Raw genomic sequence first — 6,872 nt, forward strand, 5'->3', positions numbered from 1 at the left:
GGTTTTACAACAGAAGAGCTATTTCTGTTCCAATAGCATCCACAGCAGATTTAATCAGGAAAAGCTGATCTGGAATAACTCATTATGTAGATGAGCCTATGTGCCTGCATGAGTCACCCTGATGGAGCAATACATTATTGGGTCAGTATGACTTAAAGAATTAGAGCAATTGAAAAGTCTAGCAAAGCAACATTTTCCTGCTGTACCAAAACATCAGTTCAAGGCATTTAACTAGAAACAACTAAGTAAAGTTTCCACAGTTTCAAAGCGCTATATGGGCAACCTAGCTCAGTAAGTTACTCTAATTAATGCCAGTGTAAATCACTAGTCATTCTGAATGCTAGGATTTGAAAATTTTCTCCCGTGTACGTGGAAGAAGTTATAGAAGATTTTTGTTTGTTTTTAAGGTAGCATCCTTTTCTCTCTCTAACTTATGCCATTGCATTCTGTGTTACTGGAAAATCTGTAAATGATTGCTTCAGGACTGTTTTACATCTATCATAATATGGCAAAATATAGCCCTGGTGATGGTTAGTTGTGGAAGATGTTTGTCTGGTCTTTGTGCCAGGGTTCTGGAAGTTGCCCTGAGTAGGCATAATGAAGCACAGAGTGTGTTGTCCTTGCATACCTCTGAAGCAGAGTTAGCCACAGGACTTGAGTTTGAGGAGAAACTGCTATCTCCTTCAGAAAAAAAAAAAAAAAAAAAAAAAAAAAAAAAAAAAAGAAAAGAAAGAGAGAGAGAGAAAAAAAAGAAAAAACATTCAGAATCTATCCCATGCATAGTCTTGTTCGTAAATAAAAATGTAACTAGGAAGGGAGAAAACAAAGCACTGAGGAACAAAGGAAAGCACACAGTCACAATCTTTGCTTAGGTTAAAACTGTCCCCCCTTTTATCTGTCTCCAGCTGTTTGCAAGAACAGATAAAAGCATTATTTTCCTCCCCTGCTACCATGTAGGCCTGGTCAGCCTTCTAACACTGCAATTACAGGCACTTTGGTAAGGTTTGTTTATAGCAAACAGCGATGCTTGCTTTCCAGACTCATGCTAACTCTTTATGGGCTACTCCGTCAAACATGGCACATCCCAGCAAAGTAGACGTCTGTTGCCACAACTTCGTGCAGCCACGTTTGGGCAGGGGAAGACCCTCAAAGAGAAATATTTATCAACTGCTTCACAGGCCCCAGAGCCATTAGACCTTTCACTCCTCGCAGTTGACTCCAAAACTAAAACAAATGGTGCAGCCCATGACTGGCCTCTGCGGCTCCATCCCTGCAATCACTCCAACCTCCACCACTTCTTGGCACGTGCTGCTGATAAGGACCCTGGACTAGGGGAGCAGTGTGGTGGTGGGGACTGCCTCCTCTGTGGACAAGAGCCCCTAGTGCTGGAGCCCTGCAGCCCGGCACAGGTCTGCAGGGGGAGGCTGCCAGCCACCCTTAATGCACTGCCTGTTTAAAGGAAGCAATTAGTTTAACATAAAGACCATCCAGTGTGCCAAGGTTCCCTCATACAAACCTGAAAAACTAAATTGCAGGCACAGATGCTGAGAAAGTGTCACTCATTTGGCTCTTTGAATATCTGATGGTTATCTCCCAAGGTGAATTTATTCCTAGGAAGGAGAGATGAATTTATGTTGTCCCTGAAAAGTGTTAATGGTGCCCATAGGTGCCAATAACCTTCCCTCACCTATAGCTGTGAAAAAGACTTTTTTTTTTTTTTTTCCAGCCGGACAAAACAGAATCAGAAGCAATTTTCACACACTTGTTTATCCAGCTGGTTTTTGGTTTGGTTTTTTTTTTCAATTGGCTGATTTAAGATTGCTAAAATCTCCCCCCACACATTTTGTTATTAGTCTTTCATTGACTGTAACAGTGTGTCAGCAGGCTATGTGTCTGGATCATTACACCCACCGGTTTCATGTGCCCGGTCAGGTGTATGGCAACTTTATATTTTGGCTTTCGTTTATTGGTAGGGTGATAAGAGTACAGCCAGATGGCTCATGTACTGAGCAGCCCTGCGAATTGCAAGTTATAGGCATATGTCTTGTGGAGGCCTATCTCGTCACCCTGCAATCATCGCTTGTAATTCACTGCCTGTCTCACCTTTTTACAGAACAGTCATATATGAGTGTGAGAGACTTAATGACAACTGAGCAGCTGTATACTTGCACTCTGCAAAATTACCCAAGCATCATGAGTACTCCTTGTGATTGCAAAGCATATTCTTGGTCACAGAAGACATTAAAACATGTAATTCCCTCCACATTCGGCTGATTGACCTTGCCCTTGGCTGATGCTGCTGTGAGGGTGACTTCTTGTTAAGGGTGTGAAGCTGCCGTATGCCACTGGAATAAAACCAGATGCCTCATTCATGTTGGGCCTAGCTCTTCTCTTGCTGGCACAGTAATAGCTTTCACAAGCAGCTGTCTTCATCTGCTGCAGCCCAAGCACATCTTTACAAAACTACAATTTATAAACCAGCCTGTGAGGCTTCAGTTCAGGTATTATATGTACGATAACGTCTGGATGAAATGCTGGGAATATACCAATGAGACAGAAGCACTGATAAAGGCTCAAAAGCAAACAGCCAGAAAGGCATTGGCATTGTAGTCTGACTAGTTAGAGAAGGCACATTTTCCTGGCTGAGACTCCTGGCAGCTGGCCCCATGGACTCAGAAGATTTCTTTTTCTAACAGCTGAGATACCTCTCTGAGCTTCACATGTTGTCTGGGACATACCTGTTCACCTTTCACTAGGCACAGACACTTGTGAGCAGAAGTAGACATACAGCCTATGAGGTCCCAAGTCACAAGACTGGGTCTGGCAGGATGACAGGAGACATTTTCAACCTGTCCATACTGAATTTTCTGCCAGCAAACAGCACAACAGAGCTGAACATTAACTTCCTGTGTAGGCATGGCATATAATAAGCTGCATCGCTTACCACCAGCATGTCTTTTGCCCCTTCTCTTCAATGTGATGCTGGAATCTGCCCACTAAACAGAAAGATTTGTGTGACTCATCCTCCTCATAAAGTATTTCAAAAGGTTTAAGTTAAGAGGAATACAGCCCAATGAAACAGCCAGTTTTGTCTCGCTGTACTGACAGAAACTGTCTAGTCAAATTCCAGAAAGTTTTGTGGGGAAAGTTGTGCCTTCTGTTTTCATATCACTAAGATTACATCTTTCCAAAAATTATGGAAAGGAGTTCCGTGAAAAAGTTAACTAAAGATTAAGAAGTGGTAAAATGCTGTAAACACAATCTCTAAAGCATCTCTAAACAGAACAAGCAGAGAGTCAGGATCAAAAAGAATAGATGTCAAAGGTCCTTCCCACCTGACTTTGTATATGAACTCTTCTGAAGATTGTTTCTTGGACCAAAAAGTTTTAAAAAAGAAGGAAGATTAACAGCCTTGTCAAGTCCCATGCTTTACACATCAGCCTTGTTTCAGTCACAACATTATGTCCCTTCACCTTAAACCTGCACAATACAACACCAGTAACGAAACTGCTTCTTGTACAAGGAAGAAATCCCAGCTGGCAGACAAAGTGTCAGGAAACACTGTCTTTAGTTTTAAAAGGTAGATTATGAAGGCCATGTGATGCTGAAAATGAACTGAGCTCTGTTTTCCTGTCTGCTATGCTGGTGTTGGTTTGCTAAATTTAATGAATAACATTCGTGATGCCTGTTTGTAACAGAGCTGGAAATTTCATAGTGCTTTTAACATCGGTCTTCAGAGGAAACAAGAAATACAGGAGTGTGCTCCCTCCTCTGTGTCTCTCCCTTCCCCTGTTCTTTACAGAGGCTATACCCCTGTTCTGTCAGTGTAAAAAAAGACTTGTGCAGAAATGCTGTGGACTACATCTCCAGCAGTGCAATAATGTGCCACAAAAGCCAATTCAGTACCTTCTTCTGCTGTGTTCTCTTTTTATCTGAGCATATCCTCTTAGTGATATGTCTGTCATGAGTGATGCTGACCAAAAACAATGGCAAAAGCTCAATAGTAAGACTTCAGTGCCAAAATATAAGTAGGCCAACCTCCAGTCCAACAACTCCAACAGTGAATCATCTGTGCAACAAAGGTAGCAAGTGTGAATTCCAGGTGCAATGTATATGCCCAATGCTGCAACTTCCTCCTGTCTCTTTTGTACTGGTATCAGGTACAGCCATGCTGTCAGCCAGGACCACTCACTTATCTATCCAAAAATTTTATTTTCTGATTTTATTGGCCTACCTTCCAGCTAGACCATCTTTAGTGACACAGGGATGTAGCAGAGACATGCAGAAAATGAGAAGGGGAGCCCACAGTCAGACAAGCCCAAACTGGTTGCATAATCACTGCTTTAATGCTTATAGCTTAGTTAGTTAAAAAGATTGCAGGTCTTATTTTCAAAAGAAGACAGCAACCTGGAATGTAGAGACAATGGAAAGAACTAAATGTTAAATGGGCAGAAAATGTGCTCACAGATTCCCATTAAAACCTATAAGCAGTACAACATCCCATGGGAGCAAGAGGAAAATATAATTATGTATTTGGCAGTAGTGACACCATTAATGGAATGTTACATGTTATTTTGTCATCTTCACTTTGTAAAGGATGTTGAACTTTGTAGAAGTTCGGGGGGAAGATATAGTCATAATTTAAGATACGAAAATATAGACAATGAAATGTGTAGCAAGCTCAGCGCATTATGAAGGCAAGAATAACCATCAACTTGATCCTTCACAGAATCACATGGGAGGATACTCAGTCCTATTACTTGGTTGAACTGATAAAGCCGTTGGCACTCTTTTACACAGAGGTGCCCCAATAAAACCAGTGTACCTTTCACCAGGTGACAGAGATGTCATTTACCAGTGTTAAAAACTTAATTCATCCAGTGTTGGCAGAAAGGTTACTTACTAAAAGTCTATCAAGCCAATGAAACAGCACTGTGGCATGCACGTTGGTGTGTGCACATATGTACCCAGAGAATGAAAGCAATTCTGGAGCAGACTTTGATGTTGCAATCACTGAAGATGCTACGAGTGAAGAAAGTGCAAAGAAATGAAGAAGATTAGTCATTATTAGCAATCTGTGCACAGATTCATTGCAAACAATAACATTAAAAGCCATGAACATGAATTGCAAGCAACACCATTGTGTTAAAGCATGGCTATATTAATGTGCCTACAAACCCTGACAAAGGCTGAGATTTTGCTGTGCTAGGCACTGTACAAGTGCATAGGAAGAATGAACCACCCTCAACAACTGACAAAAAATGATGGATTATTTTCTGACAGTTGATAAAGTATCTGTCACCACAGAGTCTGGCTCCATACTGCAAGGCAAAACCCTCAGTGTGAGCACAATCCTACTTCAGTCATGTTTTTATCAGCCGTGCTGGTTTTGCTGTTTATTTGCCATCTTCTCTGTACTGCTCCTAAGTCACAATAGCAGCACAGGCGCCACTCACCAGGAGATGGCATCATTAGAAGTTAATAACATTGACTCTTAACTTTGCAGTCAGATACAAGTGTGAGACTGAGTATAGCACTAATTAATTACTTCCTGAGCCCCACACTACTGATAAAATCTAACATACCCAAAGCAAACCACAGTAAATACTTGAACGCAAGGTGTCACTTTTTCAAATGTAATTTTCAAACGATGAAGCTGCTGTTATCTGCTACTTTGTCTACAAACCTTGTATCTCCCTGTATGTACTAAGACTAAGCATACCGTCAGCACCTAGCACAGGCTGTTCTTACATTTACTACAGAATCAATGAGAGACAATTTTTCCAAGGCAATTAAGAGAAAGAAAATCTTGGGCTGGTAAAAGAAGCATACAATTATATACAGGGTATCACAGAACTAACATTATGGGCAATAATACATTATTTTTTCAAGTGGTTTTTGTATTACCATTGTACTCATTAAATCAAACTTGCAGCAAGCACGATCCAACATACTGCAGGGATGAGGAGTGATTCTTGTATCACTGTGCAAAGACTTACAGAAAGTGAAATAATTACCTTTAATCTTACTGTTCTATCAAAGAGACCAAGGAACCCACTTGCTGGGTTAAGTGTGTCAAAAAGACAAATTATACCAGCACTGTGTGCATTGATTCTGAGATGCTGAATACTAATTTTAAAGGAGTTTTATCAGATAGCCAGATGAAAAGAAATAACAGGGAGTTGTTACTTTTCAAGAGTATACGCTTTGTCTGTCTGCTGGCAATTAAAGTTTGACAGTGTGCCAAGATCTACATAAAAAAGAGGCTTGAAAATATTTGTTTTCAAAAACCACTATTTTGCATAAATATGCAGATCTTGAAATATTTTATAGAGCGGAGGTAGAAAACAGACTGATGTATTTTGATAATATCATTTAGGGACACCATAAATAAGTACGTGATGATAGGTTAATTAAAGCACTTCACAGAACTCAGCCTTATAGATTGATGTTAAAGAGGAAAATGGGTCAGTGCATGAAATAACATTCCCAAGAGACAAATTAGATATCTGCTGCATTTATTGTTTTCCTTAACACTCTCATGCACTGACCTTGATATTCTGCATATGTGATTATCTTAGCTACAATAAAAATATTTCTTTAATAATTCAAAAGATACTAAAACAGGTACTGTGGTATATGCTGCCTGATCTCCTTTACTGTATCATTATGCTCCTGAATACTGATGAGAACTGCTGCTGGGCAAACTAAAGGGCTGCTCTAGAAAAAGCTATGGGTAAACAGCTCTGCCTGCAATAACGTCATCAGGAATTAAGAGTAAAACAAGACTGGTGCTTTAGTTATGCCAGTTATACCCCAAACCATAGAAACATTAAGGTCAGGAAAAATTGTATGGTGCTCCACATAGTGAA

Source organism: Pterocles gutturalis, unplaced genomic scaffold, assembly GCF_000699245.1.
Source record: "Pterocles gutturalis isolate BGI_N339 unplaced genomic scaffold, ASM69924v1 scaffold8007, whole genome shotgun sequence".
NCBI classification, from domain to species: domain Eukaryota; kingdom Metazoa; phylum Chordata; class Aves; order Pterocliformes; family Pteroclidae; genus Pterocles; species Pterocles gutturalis.